The following is a 23,753-nucleotide window of genomic DNA, read 5'->3' on the forward strand; positions in this document are numbered from 1 at the left end:
GGATTATTTCAAGCAAAATATTCACAATGTTCTGTGTCAGACCCAGTCTCTCAAAGGCCTTACAAATGTCTCTTTTACAGAACACTCTCCTCAAGATGACAAAACAAATGTTCCTTTCATGAGACTGATTTGGAAAACAATAAGTCTCACCTAGTCTTCCAGAATGGCCAAACATTTCTTTTTCAGTGTTGGTTAGTATATGCTAAAGGTAAGTACTACTTTTCAGGATAGCAAAACAAATGTCTTTCTCAGAACAGAGGTTTAAGTATGGCAAAGGGCAAGTCTTTTCTAAGTAGCTGGTTGACAAAATGTTCAAAGGAAACAAGAACCTAATATGACCAAGTCTATTGTCAAACTTAACAATTCAAAGTTGAGTTTCCCTATGCACTCTGAAACTGAAAAGTCTCAATATCCTGGTTTACTCTCCTGCCAGGAATATCTCCCCTTTGGCCCACTAAGATCCTTGGTATACTCTCCTGTCAGGTGTCTTTGTCCAAAACGTTTCACTACCCAATATCTTTATCAGGCTTGTAATCACATTCAGGTTCACCTCGAGTATCACACAATTTCACTTCTTCACTAGCAAACTTGTGTTGACCTCAACTTTTCCATGTACCAATCTCCCCCAAACCGACATCCAATGTCTGAGGGCTTGTTCAAGCTTTGGCTTCAACCTTTCTTTCAATCACTTAGCTTTTGGCGATGCTTGTTACAGATTCCTACCAACTGACCTCTTAAGTCAGGAGAATTGCACCACATTCACCTTTTCCGTTTATTTCTGTTGTGCAGGATTTAAAAATTACCTTTAATATGCTTTTCAGCATATCCGCACGCCCCGGGCCCCATTCTCTAGAAGGCTGACTCACCAGCTCTTCGTGCAGCAGTTGAGAGATGCTTGTGAGGGGCCGGCTCCACTAGGGAAGAGTCCTGTTGGGTCTCCGCGTCGGCTCCTCCATCCTCCGCTGCCAAGACCAATGCAGCTTTGCAGGGCCGCATCTCGGTACACGGCTCCGCTGGGCACTTTATGCTTCCTCTCGCCCAGAGCTTCCCTCCCTCCCTCGGTTTCTGCCAGCTGACTGCTGGTGAGCTTCTACTCCTACAGTCCTTCATAGGATCTCCTCTACCACTAGTCACACTTCCTGCTCCACAAACTCTGCAACCTGCCTTCGCTCTCCATCCACGTTCCCCCAGCGATATATGGCATTTATAACGCGCCTATACACAAGTGTTTCAAAGATGCAGGTGATTTGGAAATTTAAAAAGGTCCCCGCGCAGCTTATTAGACTTTTGACAACTATAGTGCACAGTACTCTCAAAGTCACATTTCCTCCACATGAACTCCTCACTCCTCTTACTCATCAAAGTACTTGAGGATTTCTGGGACTTAGTCTAATAAAGTTTCAATGGATTTTACATGACATCGTTGAACAGTTGCAAAAACATTACAATTACATTAAACATCAGATGTTTCACCATATCTACATGAATAGGATTTTGCTTAAATAGTTTATTTCTCATGGTTTTAGAACAAGATGGTTGTGTGTAATGGCAGCAAGCCATAAAACACCCTGGACTTAAAGGATATTCACAATCAAGAGAAGTAGATTGTTTCTCTCCTTGTGGAATCACCACTCTCCCCATCTCCTCACATGTGATCCACACTCAGAATACCCACCCCAGGGTCAGGATCAGATAGCGGCAGCATTCCCCTGGCCAAATGGGAGGAGACTTTAGGCTGGGGATTAGCAAAGACTCTGCGGGATTCATCACAATGCCCCATCCACTTTCCTCCACGAACATGGGAAGAGCTTCCCGAAGGTCCAAAAGGTGCTTCTGAGAGCCCAGTTGCTTTGGGGCACCGTAAGTGGTGAAGCAGAGTAGCCCCCAACACTGGGAGCACTCCACCCAGGGAGAAACGGGATGAAGTCCCAATGACCAAGGGGGTCATGGAGGAAGAAGAGTCCCCTGTCGCTGAAGCTGAATCCACTGGAGAGACATTGCCCTTGACTGGCCTGAGGCAGAGCCCACCAAAGGGCGATGGGACATGACCTGTAGCTGAGGTGCCAAGATCTGGACCGTAGAGGTTGTAGCACAACCTTTAGAACTTGATGAATAGAAGCAGCCACAACCATAGACCCTTGTGAGCCCTCAGGCAGAGACCCCTGTAACCGCTGCAATATTAGCCCTGAGGTGAATTGGGTATGAGGCAAAATGCCCTCAGGAACAGCGCCGTCAGTGCTAGTCCTCACAGAAACCAAAGTTCCTTGACACCAAATGCCGGTGACAGACACCTAAAGTACCTCAGTGTAGGTTCCGGTAATAGCCTCCGCAGAGGCCTCTGAGGGGACCCAGATAGTACTGCGTCTAGCCATGCCAGAGCCTGATTGGGTCCACCGAAGCAGGTCCACGCCTGGAAACTAATCGCATGGTTGTGGTGCAGAGGAAAACACTTCTTGGAAGCCATGAAGTTCTCAGGTGACCCCGGAGACTCATCTTCAAGATCTCTTCCCAGTGCATCAGCAGGTGCTTCAGCGACTCATGTGAAAGGGCGTCAAAGAGTGTATAGGTTTCCCAGCAGTCAAGAGGCCCCAAACATACGAGTGTGAGGGTCTGCCAAGGAAAACTACATGCAACACTTTACACACACTGCAAACCCAACTTTAATCTGCCTACGCGGGCAAAAGAGCAGAGGTTGGGGGTGGGAGGGTGGGAAGGAGTACAAACAAAAAAGACCACAGGGAAACTGTAAAATGAAAACGAAATAAGCCACGCCAGGCATCCAAGATGGAGAAAGGAAATGAGCAGGACGGAGTGTGGGGTGAAAACTCCTACATGTGTATGCAGCCCACTTCCACAAGCAAATTCTAAAAGAGGAAGTGTGTGTTGCTGTACTTCGGCTCCAATCCTGTCCTGACTCCTACAAGTATGGAGGAGCTGGACATTTATTTCGGTCTCTCTCCGCTGCTTTTGTTCACTGCTCCCACCAAGCTTGGACATCGAGAGTTTAATCTTGTGGGTGTTGCCCTTTATCCATATCTTATCTAGTAATATCATGTTGCGCTCAGGCTTCCAGTATACAACTCTTGACAGTCTGATGGGAGCCAGTACTTAACCAAACAAAGTATCAAGATAGCCACTCAGGGCACATAATATGCACTGTTTTACCATCCTTGCACTCCACACCTAGAGGACCCATACTGGTAGCCCATCTTGTGTCAAAGGTTTAAAGGGATTGCCTATAAAGCGCTCAGAACGTTCTTGAAATGGGGAATATCAAGCTGACGGAAGACTACCTGTCTATTGCAACTGCAAGGTGTATTAATCCAGCATGCCCTGTTCCAATCTAGAGATAAGGCAGCCTTTACAGATGACCTTGGCGCCAACTACTTCATTAAGAAATGTGAAGACTTGGAAAGCTACCGCTCTAGAAGAGATTGTGATGGTTAGCACAAATATCTCACTTAGAAGATACAGGAATGTTAAACAGATTGAAGGGTCAGCTATGTGCTACACCTGGCTAGATCTGGGAAGAGATACTTTGGGCGGCACCTTACAATGTTATCCGGTCTATAGCGCTAGAAGATATATGATGGTAATCCATCAATTGCAATTAGAAGATCTAGAAGTCAGACAGTGCAACTCAATGATTCATGCAGTTATCCTTGATACTGCACTATAAGATGCCCGATGTTAGCCTATTATGGAACTTAGAAGACAGAGTAAGGCTAGAATGGTAGCCAGTCTATTGTGCTAGAAAATCCTATGATTCTAGATCTTAAGGTAGCCTGGCTTCCACGCTTAGAAGATGGTACAAGATAGCCTATCGATTTTGTGCTTTGAGGACTTAAAGGGTAGCCCGTCTATAGTGCCTAGAATAGCATATTCTAAAATGCCTAACTCACCACTTACTTTGGTCCTGCCCTTTGTCTTTCATGTAAAGGTACTTGGGTGTAACAGCCCGTAGATGCCTGAGGGTTTTGCGCGCTTAATAAATGTCAAAATAAATAAATAGGAGGGTAACTTGTCTTCTTCACGCAGACGACCGGATCACACAGCAAGATCAAGATAAGCTCCATCTCATCTGAGCTTAAGCTATGTATAAATGACCACCACTTCAGGGCCATCAGTCTCAGGCACGACTATCCATCCACACACTTTAGAATGCAGCTACGAATACAAATTCGGTCTAGCTCAACACGTAACAGCTTTGCCCTTACACCAGACTTGCCTCAACACCTCTGCCATTAGAATACAGCAACAACCCACGACAATGAAAATTACAATACTAATACACAAGCCATCTCTTTTGCCCACATTATTAGGGCAGCCCAACCGACAATTCTGGCAACACTTCAATCGTAATGGCATGTATTGCTGTGATTTTAATCAGGATCTCTACCCAAAGGGACTGTACTGGCAGAAACATTCATGGGCATAAAATCATTGTTGGCTAAGGTTAAGAGAGTGACGACAAGATCAATCTCCATCGGAATCCACATTACATTTTGTAAGTTTATAGGCATGATAGTTATGATGTAAATACTTTAACTGATTTAAGTGAAACAGACTCACCTAATTGCCATCTTCCATGTTATGTCAGAGTGGTAGACCTATTTCCAGCTGGCCAGGCAATTCAGGCAGACATAGTGAAAACCAATTTAAATAATGCCGAGATAAGTCTAGAACATCCCTGTGAGGTCTGTATCAAGTTTGGGATAGTACTACAAGGAGGGGTGTCTAGGAATGAGGGTAAACATTTGTAGAAGGGGGACCACACGCTCATGTACCCAAGTACGTGTTTAGTGTAGGATCTTCCTAATTCACATCCATGATAAAAGTGCCATTTAGAAATATGTCGTTCAGTCTAATCAACTGTAAGGCTGCATTAAATCTCAAATAAAAAAAATTGCATCTTGGGCCATAAGAATGCCCTCTATTCTATCTAGAAAATATAGAGATGAAAAGCACATATCCCTGGTGCACAAGTTGCACTCGCCACTAGCCATTGGCTAGTGTTATTTCACTCTGGGTAAGTAAGGAATGGTGTGCTGAGTATACATAGAATTGAGGTCGCAATGGACTTTATGGTTGGTTAGTAGTTGCTACTTCAATTTTTGCGCTCTACCAATCTATACCCATTCTTTAGGAAAATTCAGGCGCACAATGTTGTATCAGTAGCACAGGTTTATTTCAATAAGTGCATTAGTCAACGGTGTGGGCGTTCCACGGCTCATTCTACATAAATGTGGCGTCAGTTCCAGTCTAAGAACCAGCAAACCAATGACAAAGATGCAAGGGTTTTATGGCACTCGATAATACTACTTTAAATCTGGTATGACCAGCCCTACAGCTTCTTGGGGTTCCAATAACCTGCCTCATTTTGCTTTTAGTTGGGTTTTTTCCCCATACCAACCGACAGGCAAGTTTTCAGAGACATGAAAAATCCAATTTGGGAGTATATTCATCAATAAAACATAATTTGGGGAGCAGAGTCACTTTTATTTAGGGGCAACATTATTTATGTGCCCATCTTTTTTCCAAGTCGAACTATTTTAAGATAATTTAATCTATACATCTGTACCTGAATAAGTGGCAATTGGATGCCTAAATAGTGGACTGTCTGGGCACCTCAGTTATCTGTTGACCAAGCTCTTAATGGTATCACTAGTTCTAATGTAGAAGAGCTCAGAGTTACTATGATTAACGTTAAGATCTCACACCTCACACATATATCGAGCTACATCCTCAGAACAGAGGGCAACATCACTGGGCTCTTTAGTATACAACATAAGGAGAGACCGCTAGGCGGTGAGGAGAAATTGCTGCCTATTCTGTCTCCTCCGAGATCCCCCTGAGAGTTAATGGCAGAGTGCGCCCGAGATCTTGGTGGGTGTTGAACGAGTTTGGGCAAGAAGAGCGCCTGATGATGGGTGGTAGCAGGTGGCAGAAGACTGGAGCTGGAGGGAGCCTGGGTGGAGAGCCGTGAGCCCTGGAAGCACCAGCGGACACAGGCCCTGGAGGACGCCAGGCTGGGCCTCCGCAGAATGCTGAGGAAGCCGTTGGTGTGCCCGGAGAAGCTGGAGGGTGCTTAGAAGTAAGGAGAGGGGAGTGCATGTGAAGAACGAGTCCGGCAGCGGCCCCATGCATTACCGGCATCGGCTTGGGCTGGTGTGGGCGCACACAGCCTGGGCTTGCTCCCGTTGAGACCTGATGGTGTCTGGCAGCAGGCATTGAAGCAGAACGTGGACGCTTGATTACCTCATTTATGAAGCAGCTCGTCTGGGTGAAAGGCGCTGGAAGTATAAACCTGGATAAATAAGAAGCCAACATAATGGCGGCCACAAACGCTACGGCACGAACACTACATTGGAAATGCAAATGAGCATATAACACCTAGGAGTGTTGGAACCCAGCAAGCGTGTGGAGTAGGAGCTTGAGTGGCCCTGAAAGGCGGCCGCGGCCTGGAGATCCATAAATTCAGTAATTCCACGATACAGAGACCTCTCTTCCTCTCAGAGTCACGCATCCTGTAATATGGAAACAATTGAGGCTCGAACCTGGTGTTATCAACCCGGTTCGCCCAGCACTCCTGTCTGAGGAAACTAGGTGAAGCAAGCTGCTTGGGCCCCGAAAAGTTGGAATACGATTTCACTTTACCTCAAACAATGCACTACATTGCAGCAGTTTACAAAACGTCTCAAGACATTTCTCTTTGATGCCTAAACTTACACATTAGCATAGGATAACCTGGCTATTCTCCAGGACTCTGCCAATCACTTTGCCATGTGACCTTTTCCCCTCCCCACTTCAGAGTCTATCTTGTTTTTTGTTTGTACGTTTTTGTGAGCGCCCGGAGACCTTTTGGGCGAGTGATTGCGCTATATAAAAATCTATATAGTTAGTTAGAGTGAGCAAGCACCTAAGCACCATCAGGCATTTATAGATCAGGCAAAATGTCAAAGGGGAGGGAGGAGTGGAGCACAAGATGGGGATGGGCGACATGAAGACACTATTGGAGATCCAAGCAAGGGAGAAGGAGAAAAACTACAAGGAAACAGGCCGAGGTCCACCTCATCCCCAATTGTGATTCCGACACCAGCATCCTTCACAAAAGAAGACCTGGTAGAGATGCTCTCCCTGCTGAAGCATGACCTCACTCAGCAGATCAAGGACACTAAGGAAACAACGCTTCGAACAGTTGCAGACTTAAACTCCCATATGATCGGGCTGGAAACTAGGGTAAAAAGTCGAGGACACACTGTGCAAACAAGACCAGGACCAGGCAGAACTAACCAATAGAGTTCTCGGCACAGAGAAACAACTGGAAATGATGTGGGCCAAGCAGGAGGACCTCAAGTACCGCTCTCGAAGAAACAATATTAGGATTTGTGGAATACCGATGAAAGTTCCAGACCAGGAACTCGGGGAATACGTGAAGGCGCTGTTCCAGTCACTACTTTAACTCCCTGAATCAACAGCGATGGAATTAGACAGAACGCATATGGTTTACACTGCGCAGCAACAGCGCTGCAACCTTCTACCGGACGTCCTGTCTCGTGTCCATTTCTTCCAGCAAAAAGAACGGATCAAGGCGGCTGCTCCGAAGAAAGAGCCGTTGCAGTTCCGACAGAAGCAGATTGCATTATTTCGTGTCCTGGCACCACAGACACTGGCAAACAGGCAGACACTGTATGTTATGACAGCCTGGCTGCAGGCGCAGAAGATCAAATACCGATGGGGGTTCCCTTGCAAGCTACTATTCGACTTCAAGAAACAAAAATATGCAATTGCAACTGAAGAAGAGGCAGCAGAATTGATGAACGGGTCACAAGTGGGTTCCGCTGAAGGAGAGCAGCGGCAAAGTCAGGAATGGACCAACAGAGATAAACTGAGACAGAGAAAGTTCCCGGAGGTGGAGCTCAATGTGGGAAAAGAATGATGGCACCAAAGAAGCAAGATATCCAATACAAGCTGATGGCGTGGCGTAGCATATGCGTTTGGACCTCAGCCCTTTGATAAGAAAGGCTACTCCTCCGCATGTTAAATGGGAGAGCGCATACTTCACAAGACAAACTACGTGGTACAGGGGGAGATGTAGTCATGAAACAATGGCGTCCAACCAAATGTCATCACAATTGACAGATGACATGTCTGTTCGTGCACAGGAGGATGGACCTGTGCAATATGGTTCGGGTTTGGTTGGGGGATTTAAATTTCTGTTTTACTTTTCATCATGGGTATCGTTTTTGGTTCATGGCATTTCCAACAACGCAAGTTTCCCGAGCAAGAACTTCTCTACCTACTGCTACTGGTTGGCACCGTTTCTCCCCACCATATTGGGACATGCCTAGCACAAAAGACATGTCACATGATGAAAAACCCTAATACAAAATGCCTGAACCTGAATGTGAGGGGTCTAAACTCGCCAGTAAAGCAAAAAGCTATCATCCAGCGGCTCACCTCCATGGAAATAGGCATTGCATTCCTCCGAGAGACCCACTTAATAAAAGAGGATGAAAAACGTCCGATCTGTAAGGGGTACACACAGGCATACTTTGCAACAAGTGGCCACAAGAAACGGGAGTGGTTATAATGGTCTGTAAGGGCCTACAACTACGAACACGAGAAGTTCTAAGGGACATGCAGGGGAGGTACCTGCTGATTAAAGGAGACCTGGGAGAACGAAAAATTACATTGGGGGCCGAATGAAAAGCAGGCGGAATAACTGGAGGGGTTTACTGGGACTGTGGGGAGCTTTATGGAGGGCTATGTAATACTGGAAGGGGACTTCAATTGTGTGGTGGATCCAACGACAGATAAAACCCTAGCTCTGACTAATAATGACACATCTAATTTTTATGCCATGACCACGTTACTGAGGGAGTTAACATTAATTGAAGTGTGGCACTTCGCCCACCCAGGGGAAAAGGGATACACTTTCTATTCAGCAGTACACTGGGGTTTCTCCAGGTTAGATATGTTTCTTGTTTCCCCTACTCTCATACCATTTATCACTACTATAGAAGTCTTGCTGAAAGCACTTATGGATCACTACCCTGTGAAATTAGAAATTGACCTTAAGACTTAAGGAACACATCCTTGGGGACACAGCAGTGAGAAGGGTGATAAAGGAAGCAATAACCCAATATTTCTGGGAAAACATGACAGAAGGTATTGACATCCACACTATATGGGACGCAGGGAAGGCAGTTATTAGGGGGGTCATAATAGGTCAAACAATATCTTGTAGTAGGAACCAGCAGCTGATCCGCAATAAATTAGAAGGAACGGTACAAGAGAAAGAAAAAGTGCATACTAACAAAGGCAATAGATGCACGCTGGGAGACCTTTGAATAGCCAGACAGGCCTTAGAAGCCCACTTGATGGGGAAAGCCATACAATCATTACTTATGACAAAGAAATGTTATTACTCTAGGGGCAATAAGGCGATTAAACTATTGGCGGCAAAGCTCAAGAAGTAGTCTACTCGTAGCTATTTAGGGGCCATGAGAGCCGGGGATGGTTGGAGGGTCACCACGGAAATGCAGAAGCTACAGGTCATGGAGGATTTCTTTAAGAATGCCTCCGACTCACATAAGTGGGGGGGGGCGGGGAGGTGGGGGTGGTTCAACAGAGTCCCCAACCCAAACAAAGATAGAACTAATACTCCATCCCCCAGGGATTTCAGGATAGCTTTGAGTATCCTTCACTTCTTTAGATCGCTGGGGGTGGTAGACACCTGGAGGGTCCTGCACCGAGAGGAAAGGGATTTCACCTCCTTTTCACAGGTTCACCGCCCATCTTCCCGAATAGATTTATTTATGGCCTCCCCCCCAGCTAACGTCCTTCACAAACGAGGCGGACATCACCCCCAAGGTTCTCTTACACCATGCCCCTGTGCGACTACAAATTAGGGTCTGGAATCCGGCGCCGGGGCTCAGACCATTATGCCGATTGTACGATCCGATCTTGAATGATTTGGCCCTAAGGGATGATGTAGCAAAGGCAATTAGAAACTATTTTCAAGAGAACCCCATGGAACTCACATCCCCAGCTATCACATGGGATGCCATGAAGGCAGTCAGAGGGAATATGGATTTCTCACACGACAGCTTATCACAGACGAAACAGGCTAGGGCGCTTCTAGAACAAGAAATCTCTAAGAATGAAAACCAATATAAGTAGGGTTGGTCTCCCAAAACTTACTCCGCCCTACGTATTGCTTGGAATAAACTAGGGGCCCTATATGCTGAGTAGACGGCACGCTCCTTAACCTCTGTAAAACAGGGTTACTACGTGAAAAGCAACAAGGCCAACCGAAACCTAGCTAGGAAGCTGGCGAAGGCCAAAAAACAACTTTATCATAGGCCTTAAAGATCATCACAGGATAACCCACTATGGGGAGCGGGAAAAACTTCATTTGGCACAAACACACTTCTTAGAGACCATGTCGAATCCTAGGTCGGTCTCAGCACAAAGAAAATGTTGTGGTAGCAGCCCTTCCGCGTCTGACCCGGGAAGAGGGAGAGGCATCAGAGGCCCATATCCGACAATAGGTGGTAATTAAATCTTTGAAACCCAGGGCCAGATGGGTTCTCGCTCAAATTGTATAAAAAATGTTTAGCGCCCAGCTGCTTCTCGCCCGCAATCCCCCCAACTGCCCTCTAACTCTTTTGGTGAAATAGGAAGAATGACTCCCTCCATGCAGGCCTCAACCACGATTCTGCTGTTTAAGCCTGGCAAAGATCCCAAAGAACGTGCCTCTTACAGGCCAATCTCTTGCCTGAATATTGATGCAAACATTTATTCGAAGGCATTAGCAAATCGCCTAGCCCCCCCCTCCTTTCTACGCTGATCAATGCCGACCAAGCAGCGTTTATCATAGGGAGGAAGACAGGAGACAAACTTAGACGGGCACTAAACCTATTTCAATAGACCACATTGAGGAATGGGTAGATGGCCCTTTTAGCTCTAGACGCGACCAAAGCCTTCCATAAGGTGGACTGGTCCTTTTTGCACCTATACCTGGAGGTGTTCGATTTCGGATCCCAATTTAGTAGAATGATAACTTCTAATTATTTTTCCCCAAACACTTCTCTACAGGTTAACCAGATGCGCTCACTTCCGATTCCCCTAACATGCGGCACTCTACAGGGATGCCCCCTCTCGTCCCTTTTGTTTGCCCTCGTTATGGAACCATTGTCCCAACACATAGGTAGGAACAGCTCGATTCAGGGACTGGGGTCCCACAATACTTCACATAAAGTCTCTCTCTATGCCTATGACGTGCTTCTCACTATCTCCGACATCCAGCCTTCTCTCCAAGCGGACTTACGTGAACTTAAGGCCTTTGGTAGTGTGGCATGTTTTGAAATAAACTACGGGAAGTCAGTGGCCCAGGGGGTGGGACTGACACTGCAAGACATTAGATCTCTCGAAACTGTATGCCCGATCCACTGGGACACTAGGGCTTTTGAATACTTGGGGGTCCAGCTCACAGCCTTGCCAACCGACCTCTATATAGCCAATTCTCCCCGCCCCTCTTTAGATCACTTGAGAAGGACTTCGACAGATGGGCAAATCAAGAGATTTCTACAATTGGTTTAATTACAGCCGTAAAGACGAACCTGCTCCCTCGCCTACTTTACTGGTGTGCATCCCTCCTGGTGGTTATCCCAAAAACCATCATTGGACCAACTCCAACAAAGTCTTTAGATTTATACGGCGGGGCAAGTAATCTAGAATTCCCAAGAAAGTAATGATGGGAGGTTCACGATTGTGGGGTTTGGGGGTCCCAACCCTATGGAAAACCGCAGAGGCAGCCCATCTCACATACCTTGGCATGGACCTCCGAAGCATCAACACCAAAATGGATGGAGATTGAGCAATCTCAATGCTCTCTCAGCCCCCTTTTTTTTGCTGTTTATCCCCCACACGGCACGAAAATAAAGGGCTGCTCCTACTCTCATCGACTAAGGTTACCCTGAAACTCTGGGACGAGGCATTAAAAGGAAAGAAGATTCCAAGGGGAAAAGGCCCACTTTCCCCTGTCTTTGGCAACCCCGCCTTTACACCGGGCACGCCAGTTGAAGCTTTCGGAAACTGGAAGCAGTGGGGCTTATACACATATTGGCACACAACTATTTGAGGGTGGCAAACACTGCACATATGAAGATTGCAAAAGGGAATTCCACCTGTCAGAAGCAGATCGGGTTCCCTACTCTCAAGTTCGTCACTGGATCACACAGCCGGTAATAAAACAAAAAGCCATGCATACTTTAAGCCTGCTTGAACTAACAATCTGGGATAGTGTGGGCAAGGGCAGAATCTCGAGACTATACAAATATTTGAGTGATGATTTGTTAACCCCCCGCAGACCAGACTTCATGACCCGGTGGGAAACGGACCTGGGCCACCAACTGGAGGATACAGAATGGCTAGATACCTGGGCCAGAGCTCACACTTCATCCAGGTGTGTGACTAACAATGAATGCACATTAAAACTATTGATCCAATGGTACTATCCTCCGACTCAGACACACCACTTTCAGGCCTCGGCTCCCTCAACATGTCAAAACTGTGAGGCACAAGGTTTATATTTCCACATGTGGTGGAGCTGCCCCCGGATTTGTTCGTTCTCAGAGGGTATCATGGGAACCATAGAAGCTATCACAGGGCGCAAGCTCCCGGTTTACCCCAAGACCCAAGACCCTGTTGCTGGGGAACCCGGTGGAGGACATGTACCCAATAACCGGGGCCCGTGCCAAACTGCTGACACACTTGCTTCTGGCGGCACGCATAACCATCGCTAGATGCTGGAAAGCTCTGGAAGGCCCAAACACGATCCTATGCTGGATTAAGGTTTGGGATGTGCTGGTGTGGGAGAAAGTGACTGCGACAAGAGATGGAAAACTTCACCAATTTCAAGTGATTTGGTCGCCTTTACTGGAAAACGACTCTAAATATCCAGCCCTTACCTACATACCCCGCCTGGCAAGGTTATACTTGGGCTCGGGTGTGAACGGGTGACGGGGTCAGTGCTGGGGTGATTAACTTTATTGGAAGGGCATTTGGGGGGTCGGGGACAGAAACAGGATTATTAGTCTGGGTGCTCCGGCAGGGTTTGAACTGAGGGATGGGTGGGGTCTTTTGCATTTGATTCACTTGTAATGTTTGCCATCTCATGTTATGAAGCTGTTATGATATGCTCCAACAGTTTAATAACAATAAAAATATGTAAAAAAAGAAAACCCGATTTCAGCCCAAGAAGTCATCCAAGCTATTCGATCCCTGCCCGGGGGAAAGCCCTCGGCCCAGATTGGTTCACAAATACATTTTATAAACTCACGGGGCAGCTGACCCCATATCTCACAGCACTTTTTAACTCATTCTCCAGCTCTGGAAAAGTGACTGACTATGGCTGAATCCACAACCACTTTGTTACTGAAGCAAGGGAAAGACCCCGAGGACTGTTCTTACCGTCCAATAGCGCTATTGAATACTGATTCAAAGCTGTAGAGGAAAATCGTAGCGGCAAGATTTAGGAAGTCCTCCCACATATAATTGACGCAGATCAAACAGTGGTCATCAAGCATAGAGTGGCCCATGACAATATCAGGAGGGTGGTTGACCTAATAGCTATGGCCCCAAAACTCCAGAGGGGATGATCACTCATATCCCTAGATGCACACTGTGCATTCAACAGCATTGCCTGGGATTTTCTACAAGCCCTGTTGCCATTATATGGCTTTGGACCTAATATCAGGCTAATCCTAGCAAACTTTCAAACCCCTCCAATAGGTTCAGGCTTAGTGGGAACCATTTTCCCACAATCTCTCTGTGCAGGCTAACAAGACAAGGGTGCCCGTTGTCACCCTTGGGCTTTGCAGTGGCCAGAATAAAGAATAGCCCCCCCTATACAGGGCCTACAGTGTGCAGGGAGCAAACAAAGTGGCGCTTTATGCGGATATCTGCTCCCTGCAAAACCCCAAACAGTCGACCTCCTCCCCTTAATGGACTTCTTAGAGGAGTTCCACAGGGTCTCCGGATTTTATTTCACCACCAAAAATCAATAGGCACGTCAATAGGAATAACACAGGGTATCCAGTTGGAACTGCAGTCGGCTTTCCCGTTCAAGTGGGTGGAAAAGGAGTTCACATACCTGGGGGTAAACATCACTAATAGATATAGAGCCCAGCATGGGACCAATATCCCGCAATTATGGAAAGAAACAAAAGCCACTATGAAAAGCTGGGAAATCCATGAAACATTGTGGCATCGGAAGGGGGACTGCAGTCAAAATGACAATCTTGCCCAGACTTGTACACTTTTCAGGCCTTGCCGATTAATATCTCCGACAAAGAGCTGGCAGACCTGCAAAGGGCAGTACATTTGGAAAGCAAAACGTCGTAGAATCTTGCAGCAAACGCTCTTCAGAACAAAAGATCTAGGGGGATTGGGAGTCCCATCTCTGCACAGGTATTATCAAGCAGCCCAGAGAGCACCAATGCTCACCTGGGCAATAGATGAAAATAAGCCAAAATGGAAGGAGATAGAGCAGGGAATGAGTGATACCCGTGTAGCTCACTTGCCCTTCTTAACTTGACACATTAGGGCCGGCCTGCTTGAATCCACGTGAATGTCTCTTACTATCTGGGGCAGGGCCTGTGCACGGTTGGGAAAAGTGTCATTTAGCTGTTGGGAATCTTTGCCCCCCCCCCCCCACCCAAGACTCAAGATTTATATAATGACGGTCTCCCTCAAAGCCAAAATCACACTCCCAGGGTCAGAGCGCTTCCGATATTGTCAGATCAGACAATGAGTCTCCCATATATGAAAGAGTGGGAGGAAGATCTAAGGGCGGAAATACTGTTGTACTCTTGGCAACGTATTTGGGCCCAAACTAACAGGAGCTCCAGGTGCACAGGGTATAAAGAATGTGCGGTCAAATTTTGTTTAAGGTGGTGCATGACACCGCAGCGCCTGCATGCGATATCTCCAGACTACCCTGACTGCTGCTTGCACGGATGTGGCCAATTGGGAAACTTTTTTCATATGTGGTGGCAAAGCCCAGTAATACAAATTTATTGGCAAGAAATTAAGTCAAAAATAAAGGACATCACTTGTGCGCTGCTCCCGTTGTGCCCCCGAATCATGTTCCTGGGGGAGGTACCGGAAGATGGGGTACCCAGCCTCAGGACCTAAGGCAGATCTAATAACCCAACTGTTACTGGCAGCAAAACTCAATCGAGCACGATTTTGGAAAACAAAAGAAGGGCGTATTTCGTCATACTGGTGGATCAAAGTCTGGGAAGTAGTTGCAATGGAGTAACAGTCTGCACACATAGCAGGAAATATAACATGGATTTCCCGCGCATGTGCCCTTTTCGTTGACTTTGTGCAGGACAGGGAACAGATATTTTTCCACCCACAAACTCTCAGACACCTGTACAGAGCTGAGCACCTTGTGGGGGGACAGCAGCTGCAGCAGGGGGGGAGGAGGGGGGGGCGAGGGACGGCAGTGTTGAGAACCTAGAAATCTTTCTTAAGCCAATTGATAGAACCGATCTGTTTATTAGTTGTATTGTTTATGTCCACTTATTTTCATTTGAAGGTTTCATTATTTTGAGGGCTGGGGGATTTCAAGAGTAAGATGTAAAACGAGATTCCAATGATGTGCAGTAGATTTCTTGTCATAATACTTCGCATGGTTCATCGAAATTTCAATAAAAATAAATATTGTACTCAAAAAAATAATACAACACAAGGTTGTCTGCGTAGAGCGAAACTAGAAGGTCAATGCTATACCATTGTATTCCTTGTTGTGGGTTTAATAGGGGAAAACTACACCACATGAAAAAGGTTGTCTCCTTTGACAGCCATTCATCCGAAATAAATGCTCTCTGCATATATAGCAATATTGTAGTGACTGGTAGGTCATGGTTAATGTATGGAATAGCTAAGAACATACTACGGTTATAAGTGGAGAAGCCTTGGATAAATTCAGCTTGGAGAGGTAATATTAGATCCGTCATCAAGGGTTGTATATGACAAGCAATAATTTGCACACATTTGTGTCAATATTTAGCATAGAAAGGGTTCTATAAGAAGAGGAACATTGTAGCATAGCACAGGACGACAGGGTGTGTGGGTGCCGGAGAAGAGGTGCAACCTGGCAAAAGAAAAAAGAAAGAAAGGCCCCCTGCAAGCAAAAATGGACACTCTTATGATTTCTCCCAGTGTCACAATTAGGCTTATGAGATGCACCGACCGGAGGTTGGTGGTTTTCTTGATGAAGGAAGTTATCCCCGACTGTCAGACCCCTGCATAATGACAGAGGTTCATGCAGAAACGGGGCAACCCCTTAATTGCGGGGAAAACAACCTGTAGATCCTCGAATCTTCTGTCTGCCTTGTGTAGATGGAATACTGGCAGAGTTTGAAGAGCCAATCCTTCCGATGTCCGCAGGTGGGGGAAATGCCTGGATGGTTGAGTGATCCGTGAGTATCAAAGGAAAGGAGACAATGCAAATAGAGGAATAGAAAGAGCAGGAAAAGTAATGAATTCCAGGAGGGTATAGTGGCGAGGAGCGCAAGACCAAAGTAAATTTGTTGTTAAGAGCAGTCTAATAGTTAGGTAGCAAGGAGAGGTACTGTCGGTGAATGTCACTGAAGGCGAGAAGCGCGATGCAGAAAGCACCAGCTGATGGGCGTGAAACGCGAGGAGAGTGTATTTAGGATGGCAGTAGGTGGAGAGTACTGAGAGGGTAGAGCGTGAGTTCAGGGGGGTTGCAGCGGGCTGCACAAGGCGCAATGAGTGCAAGTTCAGGGAGACTGTAGCTGAAATATGCAAAACGCGAGGAGCGCATGTTTGAGGAGGCTGCATCAGAAATTGGAGAAAGTGAGGAGCGCAAGCAAACGGCAATCCCGGGCGAAATGCAGGAAGGGGTCAATCGAGGCAAAGTTACAATTGGGAGAAAGAAGGAAGGCGCGAGATGCGTGAAACTACAAGGGAGCCGAGAAGGAAGTCGCCAGAGAACAGAGAGGAAAGCGGGGAAAGTAAAGTTACCAAGATCGGGAGCAACGGGCCTTGGAGATGAGGCAATGTGCGAGATCCAGTGAGCAGCACAGCAGGAATCGTGACTGCGTACTATGAGAGCCACAGGAGAGTAGCGACGCAGCGCTCTACTGGTTTCTAACATATAAATAGGGGCGGTCTCTTTCCGAGTGCCGCTTTCACCTGCATCTTTTGTTTCAGAATATGACCATTCTTGGCGACCATCTTGGGGTAATGTTGACAAACGTGGCTGGGTTTCAGCTTCCATTTGTCTCACAATTTCCAGGTTTTGAGGCGATTCTTGACACCCAGGTATACTGCAGTAAGGGCAGCGAGTGGAGCGACAAATGGGAGAGAGGAGCATGGAGCATTGCCCTCCATGTGAGAACTGCTGCTTGCCATCACGGAATCCAAGACCTCGCTGGAAAGAAAGGTCGACGCTGTGGGAGCGGAGGTGAACTTTCCAAGGCAGTATATGCTGAAAAAATATCGGCTAGAGTGGGGGAGGCTGAACAAAAAATCTCTTATATGGATAACGCCCAGCAGACCATGAAAAAAGACATCCAGGAGCTCAAGCAAAGGACGAAAGTGCTGGAGGACAGGGCAGAAGACGTGGAGGGAAGGGCCCGGCGCAATAACATCAGTCTCCTGGGCCTCCCAGAAAAAGTGGAGGCCTCACTTGATGCTTACTTCCAACTGGCAACTGCGAGGTAGTCTCTGCGTGTGCTCCCTTTAACATCCCTTACCCCACACTAAAAGCAGCACTGATTCATCAAAGCAAAAATACATTTAAAAAATAGGTATTTCAATAGAAGGAGAGATCAGTTGAGTGTTGTAATTATGTGCAGGCTTGTACCAGGAACCAGATGGATTATCAATAACATGCACAAGTAAGGGGTTGAAGCACTGAATACCTTGTGAGATGAAGCAATACACCAGAGTCAAGATTCAGATAACTTTCCTTAGCACTCACTCATTGCATAAATGGTGCGCAGGCTGCAAAAGAGAATCTCTAAAGCCGACCTGCTTGTGAGTATGATAAATCATGGATACAGAAGTAATCTGTGAAAAAAAACGGTCCTGTTACAAAACAATAGGCCTCTGCAGCATAACTAAGCTTGGCAAGCAAGGTAGTCCCATGTCTGCTTACTCATCTAACAATGTAATTGGCAACAAAGAGCACAATGAAGTTATATGTCTCTGACAACCTTTCACCTCCCTGACAATCAGTCCGGTGATCCCAAAGAAATTCCAGAGATAATGATCAATTCAAAACCATGGAACCAAAAATGTTTGGTTTTAGGAGGAGCCACATTAGCAGAAGATATGACTGATGAAGCAACAAACTGCGGAGTAGGCTACTAGTGGAAGAAGTGCCTGCAGATGGGGGGAGTCGGAAGGGAATTGAGGAGTTGTGCCAGACAGCTTGTGACAGGAGTACACAATACTAGATAAAATCAGAGGACCACAGTGTGTACATGAGGTCATGGCGATCCAACATGGTGCAGACTAAGCTAGTCATTACCAGCCTGAAGACCAAGATGCTAGTCTACACATTAATATCTGAACATGAGAAGGGGCCCTCATGAGGGTCCATCTTTGTGCCGATCCTAAGGGGTCTGTTGTAAACAAGGTTGTGCATCAGTAAGAAGCGTGATGGGAGAACCTATACTTGAGAGTGAGCATTCATTTATTCAGCTTTAAACAGGAGTCGCAATCCCCAGAAAGCATCTTGTGTGAGAGTGAGTGTATTTACTCTCAGTCACGGTCCACGCCACAACCTTCTTCCAGTGCACAATCTCCCAAAGGGAGAGGCTAGCACAGTTCTGGACCGGTCTGCATGGAAGTCTCATAATCCCAATTTTTGCACTTTGTCCAACAAATCATTGCAATGTTAATGCACAATCTACACCCTGTCTAGTTTATCCAACTCTCAACAATGGGGTCAAGTAACCTTACGGTTCATCTTCCAGGTACTGTGTGTTGTGCATGACTGGGAGCAGTATTATGTGAGGTTAGGTTACTGTGATTTTTACCAAGCGCTACCTGAAAGTGATGGCAATGGGGCAGTCAGTTACTTTGCTGCTAAATTGGGGCACAGGGGGCCTTGGAGAGTCAGGAGCAGTCTTTGAACCGAGGATCACATGGTTCCTTTGATCTGGAAGTTTAAGAAGGGGAAGACGGTGTAAGGGAATTTTGCAGCTCCATCCGTCTGAGTGCTTTGAATTGAAAATGGAGTTATTTGTTAATATTTCTTCATTTACATGATCTATACCAGGTGTGTTGATGTCTTATATTTATTACTACAACAATATACTGCTTATTTTGAAAACCGCATATGCGGTCGTCATTAGAAATACAATCACAAAATTCTTAAGAGGAATATTAAACTTCGGGAAATGGAAGAATGGTAAACTATTTGTAAATATCATGTACTGTCGAATTAATCTTGGGGTGAGATATAAAGTGCTGCTTCACATCCCTGTTTATGGTTTCAATTCAATTATCCGGGATACGGAGAGGGTTAGTGATCCCATTGAAGTTTTGTTTCTCGTGAGTGTGAAAGTGAGCTATAGGAAGAGGGACTCCCTTCAAATGAAGGTTACTTAAGAGGCAAGGTAGGTAGTATGCTGTATTTAGAAGGTAACTATCGGGTATTAGTTGCACCACAATTGTGTAAATAGATTTAATGTAAAAATGTAATATTTGAAACCAATGATACGTGCGCAGCAGTATAGCCAAGGAGCAATGAGCGTGCAGCAAGTGCATCAATCTTCCGAGCTAGGCACAGTGATTTCAAAACATTTCTAGGCAGGCATAACCGAGAACAACAAATTACTTAACCCACCACCGGGGGTGCAGAGCGGCTCGCTCATGCCGCCAAGTGCTCTGCACTGGAGAGGACGTTGCGACCATTACATATTGAGGTTGCACCCAGTGTGCTTAGTTCCACCCTTTTTCCATTCACTCTGATGCTGAGGGTCTGCAGAACGGAAAGCTGTACTAGCTATTTGCACAGTTGCACAGGATGAGAGGGTGATGAGGGATCCTTGGAAGGAAAATCCACCAGAAAGAATATTACTGAGAGGTAAGTAATTTGTTCTTCTAATTGATTCCTTCTGGCTTTGAAATCCTCATTTACGATAAAGCAGTACATAAACCTTGAGGAGCATGGATACCACCTACACCAGTCAATTCGAACACCACGCCAACAAAACTGCATCCTATCCAGGAAGAGAATCCAAGCCATAATTTTGGGCAAACGTGCGCAGTGAGGTCCACGTAGCCACCTGGCAAATGTCCACAACAGGGACTCCCCTCTGCATGGCAGAGGTGGCAGCCAGACTGTGGTCGAATGAGTTGCGAGACCTTCAGGCACATCCTTCCTAGCCAGTTTGTAGCATTCCGATATGCAGAGGATGATCTAGCTTCTCACAGTCTGTTTGGTCAAAGCACTGCCATGGGCACCGGCATAACCCAAGAAAACCTTGCGGAAATGAAAGCTACAATCGCAAAAGAAATTCTGTAGTGGGGCAGGTAGGGAGGGGGCGATGTGGAATACGTCGTTGGAACATCCCATCGAAAGCACATTACCAGGTAAGAAAGTAACTTGTTCTCCGAAGGGATTGGTTCCTCCAACGTATTCCACATCTATGACAGACTCCCAAAGCAGTACCAACGTATGGAGGTGGGAAAAGAATTTAGAATGTTAGAATGCCCAAACAAATTGCAGAATAGAGGACTGCCTTATCAAAGGCCAAATCTTGCCCATGGACAGTATCCAGGGAGTAGTGTTTGACAAAAGTATGGACAAATATTACGAATGGGAACACCCGTCTGCAAAGCAGTGGAGGCAGCCACACCCCTAGTAGAGTGGGCCCTCAAGCATACCGGAGGGTCCTTACCCGCCAGACAGTAGCATTCCGAGATTGTCAAGATAATCCATCTGGACAAGGTCTGCTTAGTAACAGCTTGACCCAAACGCCTTCCAGTGTATCCTACAAAGAGCTGATCGTCCACTCTGACCTGGGACAAACGTGAGATGTAGAAGCTTAACGCTCTCCAAGGATCCAACCTATGGAGCCTCTCCTCTTCCTTACCAGGATGCGGAGGAAGATAGAATGCCGGATGAATGATCTTCTGGCTTAAATGAAATTCCGACACAACCTTCGGAAGAAAAGAAGGACGAACCCTAAGGACAACCCTGTCCGTATGGAACACCGTGAAGGGTGGCTTGGCGGATAGTGCCTGCAACTCACTCACTCTGTGAGCTGAAGTAACCGCAACTCAAAATGCAGTTTTGAAGGTCAACAGTCTCAAAGGGCAAGAATGCAAAGGCTCAAATGGAGCTCCCATGAGGAATTTTAGAACCAGGTTCAAATCCCAACCGGGCACCTGGAAAGGTGACGGTGGAACCCATTAGTGAGCCCTTTCAGAAACTGAGAAATCAAAGGAATCTTAAAATAAGAACACTCCTCAGACGAGCAGTTAAATACGGACAGCGCCGCCAGGTAACCTTTAATGGTACCCACTTGCAGACCCTTGTGGTCTAATGAAAGCAAAAAAGACAGAACCACAGGAATGGCACATGAGAAAGGATCCACATTCTTAACCCTGCACCAGTCGCAGAACTTTCTCCAATAGCAACAGTACAGTGACTTTGTTGCCGGCATTCTGGCCGAAAGCAACACCTCCATCACGTCTTCAGGGAGGTCCCAATCCTTATACCTCAACCTTTCAGAAGCCAAGCATGAAGGATGAGGGACGTGACCTCTGGATGGAGAACATGACCCCCCCCCCCTCCCGTGAGAGCAAATCGTCTCGGTAGGGAAGACGGCGTGGAGGGCAGATGGACATGTCGAGAAGGTCCGGGTACCACTTTCTCCTGGCCCGTGCTGGAGCAATGAGGATCATTCGGGAACTGAACCTCTGTAACCTCCGCATCACTTGCGGAATGACGGGGACTGGAGGAAACGCATACAGCAGTGGGAAGGACCACTCCACTACAAACCCATCCCCTAAGGCTCCTCTTGGAGAATATTCCCGCAAGCAGAATCTTTCGCACTTCCGGTTGACACTGGTGGCAAAGAGATCCACTTGGGGGGTCCCCCAAAGGGCGAAGGCAGGTGACCGACAGATGATCCAGTAATTGCTCGGGAGAGCGCGCCCTGATCAACCAATCGTCCAGGTAGGGGTAGACGTGAATCCCCCCTTTCCTGAGAAACGCTGCCACCACCACCATGAGCTTGGTGAAGACCCTCGGGGCGGAGGTCAATCCGAACGGCAGAACCCGAAACTGAAAATGCGAGTCGCCAACCGCGGACCTCAGGTACTTCTGCTTGGGATGAATCGGCACATGAAAGTAAGCGTCCTCGAGGTCGGGAGACACCAACCAGTTTAAGGGCCTGGAGGACTTGAGAAAGAGTAACCATCTTGAACTTGTCCTTCCTGAGGAGCTTGTTCAAAGCACCCAAGTCCATGATGGGTCGCAATCCACCGTCCATTTTCGGAATCAAAAAATATGGGGAATACCATCCCTTATTCATCTCTGCTACAGGCACCACTTCGATGCTGCCTTTCTCCAGCAGGGATTTGATTTCCTGCGCAAGGAGCGGATCCGGACTCTTCAAAGAGAGATTCTCTTTGTCGTGAGGCCTCTGCCGGAAAGGAAGACAGTAGCCGTGGGCTATGATCTCCAAAACCCACACATCTGAAGTAATGGCATGCCATTCTACAAGATGCTGCGCCAGCCTTCCCCCAACTGGTGAACATGGCCTCATGACTGAGCTGAAGCGGCTGCGGCAGTGCCTGAGGGCAAAGAGGCAACTGCCCAAGCGGCCTTGGCATCTCAAGTACCTGGTTTTCCACCTCTGGTACTCTTACAGTGTCCCCTTTGACTTGCAGCTCCCCTCTATCTACCAAAGGAAGAGTAGTATCGAAAGGAACCTCCCCTCCATTGCTGTCCCCAAGGACGAAAAGGCGGAGGTTCGCGAACTGCAGCGCTCAACTACTTTGCTGCAGCTTTGGAGGTATGCAACCTCTAAAGGCTCTCGTCAGCCTTGCTGCTGAAAAGATGTACACCATCAAAGGGCATGTTGAGAAGCTGGGCTTGTATGTCAGGAGCATACCCCGACTTCCGTAACCACGCAAATCTGCGCATCACGGTGCTCGCCGCCATGGACCGGCTGACACAGTCTGCCATGTCCAGACCAGACCGAACTGATTCACACATGGCATCCTTGCCATCCGGAACAAGGGCAAGAAAACCATCCCGTTCCTCCCCTTCGTTCCTCCCCTTCGGGAATATGTTCAGCCGCCAAAGACACACAATTCAACAGAGTGTGAGTGAAATGTGCTAAGGCACACACAGAGTTGGCTGCCTGTAATGCCATACCCCCTGAAGAAAATACTTTCTTCACCCAGCCATCAAAACGTTTGTCGTCCCTATATGCAGGGATGGTAGGGTACGACGCCTGCTTTGCTGGGGCCGTAGCCGCCTGCACCACCAAACTTTCCAGAGTGGGGTGCGTAGTCAAGTAACAGGGGTCGCTACTGGCTGGACGGTATTTTTTCGTCAACGACTTGCTCACTGCGGGAAGACTCTCCTGAGCAGTCCAAGCTGCCGCCACACTTCTCTGTAAAGCCATATGAAATGGCAGAACCGGGTCAGTGGGTGGACCTTGGTCAAGGATATCTGT

The 23,753-nt window shown here is 47.0% G+C and overlaps 1 protein-coding gene across 1 annotated transcript in view; it reads right to left on the reverse strand.

Moving 5' to 3' along the window:
- Positions 1-23,753, reverse strand: part of GAK (cyclin G associated kinase) — a 2,243,070-nt gene that overhangs the window by 1,787,882 nt on the left and 431,435 nt on the right. The gene's annotated exons all lie outside the window — the stretch shown is intronic.

The sequence above is a fragment of the Ambystoma mexicanum genome, chromosome 6p (genome assembly GCF_040938575.1).
Source record: "Ambystoma mexicanum isolate Mex_15411 chromosome 6p, UKY_AmexF1_1, whole genome shotgun sequence".
Lineage (NCBI taxonomy): Eukaryota > Metazoa > Chordata > Amphibia > Caudata > Ambystomatidae > Ambystoma > Ambystoma mexicanum.